Source organism: Theobroma cacao, chromosome 9 (assembly GCF_000208745.1).
Source record: "Theobroma cacao cultivar B97-61/B2 chromosome 9, Criollo_cocoa_genome_V2, whole genome shotgun sequence".
Taxonomy (NCBI): domain Eukaryota; kingdom Viridiplantae; phylum Streptophyta; class Magnoliopsida; order Malvales; family Malvaceae; genus Theobroma; species Theobroma cacao.
In genome coordinates, this window is record NC_030858.1 from 15,896,583 (window position 1) to 15,899,394 (window position 2,812).

General features: G+C 32.3%; 1 long non-coding RNA gene across 1 annotated transcript in view; it reads right to left on the bottom strand.

The window, feature by feature from the left end:
* The window catches only part of LOC108663425, a 4,108-nt gene continuing 2,420 nt past the window's right edge, over positions 1,125-2,812 (bottom strand). Inside the window, exons 2-3 of the long non-coding RNA XR_001929407.1 lie at positions 2,009-2,088; positions 1,125-1,161 (exon numbers count right to left, since the gene is read on the bottom strand). This is a non-coding gene — a long non-coding RNA (uncharacterized LOC108663425). The remainder of the gene's footprint in view (positions 1,162-2,008; positions 2,089-2,812) is intronic.

Sequence of the window (2,812 nt, forward strand, 5' to 3'; positions counted from 1 at the left end):
CCACTACATGAAGCCAACAGTCCATCCTAGGGCTTCATTATAGCAACCAAGTCCTTCTAATAGTAAGGAAACATGACCGAAGGACAATAACACTAGTTAGATTGTAGGTTTATTTATTTGTATATTTTTTATTGATTGTAATATTGAAAAATATAATTAATATTTTATTTATTTTTATAAAAATCAAATACTTTTTATAAATATTAGTATTTTTTAATATTATTATTTGTATTTGTATTATTCATTTGAAATGACAACAGAAAATGAACAAAACCAATCAATTTCAATTTTTGTAAAAAAAATTGTATTCCACTTTATTACCAAAGGAATTACATACTAATATAGCAATTTACCAACGGAATCATGCACAACATTATTGATAGAATAAACCTCATCACTGAAGGAAATAAGGACATCACCGGTGGAAACTACATAAAATTGAAACACTAAGTTCCATCGACAATTCTGTCACTAATTTCGTCAATAATTTATCAATGAAAGGCAATCAATACCAACCAATTATGCTTCCGACAGATTAGATGCTGTCACGACCCGAAACTCTCATCGAGCCCATGACAATCGCCTCAAAGCCTCGACAGACATTCTTCACCCCGAATGCCGATTGAAACCTCGCAAGGCTATCTTATCAGCTTTCGTATTTCCTCGGTGAGCAATAGTTATCAAATATCATAATTCGAAGGATTACGAGTCATTTTCAAATCAGAACATAACATATTGTTTTCTAGCTCACAGGGGCATTTTCGTTATTTTTCGTCGAAAAATCTCAAAACTTGCTAAAAATGTAGTAGGTAAGCAGAAAATATATATATAGTGATTTAAAAATAAATTAAGTATCTAAAACGTTCATTTGAAGTGAAAATTTGACCATTTGAATATAATAAAAATATTCAATAAAATAAACTATTTTCCTTATAAAATAATTTTTATAAAGCTATCGGTAAATAATTCTTATAGCGTAAAAGTTAATTATATTCATATATACTATAAAGCAAATAACTAAAACATAAAATTACTTTTACAGCGACACATGGGCCCACATCTAACCAAAATGCATCGAAAGCTGAAAACCTACAGCTTTTGCCAATTCAAGTCCAAATGAAGGTCCTTGTCAAAGTCAACTAACTATGGAATTCCCCGAGCCTGAAATGTGAGGAAATGAGGGTGGTGAGATTATAAAATCCCAGTGAGTAAATAGATACCATCTAAACTATCTAAAGGCGAGTAAATGAAGACGAATTAAAATAAGTCATCATACTGTAATTTCATTACCTTTCAGCTCATTTCAACCAAATAAACAAATAGGCTTATGACTTCCTAAAAAGCTTGGCTCGTGCCAAAAATCATTCTCATACTCAGTTATCAGGAATACCTTGATCGAAGGTTATCCCAACCGAGTCCGCCAAGGCTGTTAAATGTCTTTACATTCGAAATTTTAGCCATGCCTTGACGTTGGCTGAGTCTCACTCTCACGCGGTGGTCCACGTGAAGTGCACTCAAATCTTTATCTCAGGAGATACTTCATCCAACATCTCCCCCCAAAGGTAAATATATAATTGGGTTACCGTGCCCCTCTCATAGGCAGTCCACGGAAACCCCTACCACTGCAATGACTATGGATTATTTTATCTGCACGTGATTTATAGAATCTTTTTCTGCATGACATGATAATTTATCACAACCTAGCCTCTCAAGGCTGAATACACAGTACAAATAATTCTAACACCAAAAATCAGTTTAGCCATTCATGCTCATATATTGTCATAAGCCATTCAATTTAAAACCATTAATTTACAACACAAGCAGGCAGTCTCCAATTACTCTATTTTCAAAACTAGTATTCAATTTTCCAAAAAATTTATAAAATCATTTTATAAAATCACAATTTCTCCTAAAACATAGCAATTTATCATTTAAACCCATTTTTCATAAAATCACACAATTGTATAAAACTACTTTAGATAATTAAGACAATAATAAGTTTACTCACAGTTCTAGGAGTTGATGTACTCATAATCCCAATCTCCAAGTACAATCTCTGTACTTTTACTAGTGTAATTTACTCACCACCTATCCATAATGTACAATACATAATTCACCACATCAATGCTTGACCATTATAAAATCAATTCATGCTCGGTGTATATGCATGATATGATATACAACCTATCCGACTATCGCTTAAATGCGGTGCTGACATAATTCGGCCTATTACCCGATTAAATGATAATTGTGTCCTATTTGGCTCCAAATTGCTCCATTTCATTTCTAATATTTCAATTCACTAAATACAATTCCAATAATCTAAAATTTAGCCTAACAACCCTCACAATTCTTGTCAAACCCTGCTTTGTAAAATAATTATAATGTCATTCACATGTTCGCTAGAATGTTTGTATATTTAGGAAGTTCGAGAAATTGTTAAAAGACGATATTACCCATAATAGTACCATTAAGTCGATTAAACCTCGAACTAATTCAAATAGGAATTTTAAGGTGAAATTAAGAGTTTCACAGCTCAGGGATGACTCAAAATGGTAATTCGGAGTTCGAGGATCAATTCGGAGTCAAATCGAAATTTTCACTATCTATGGGCAAAATCGTAATTTTTCCACTCGCGGATAAATTTTGAGATTTTGAGAGAATTTAGATCAAATTTGACAAATTGGAGAATGGTATGAGTATAAGGGATGAAAAATATGTCTATGGGCAATTTTTCAGTTTTTTGGGCAAAAATGTAATTTTTCACTTTTACGGGGGCAAAAGTGTAAATTTCAAAAATTACTCCACCGAG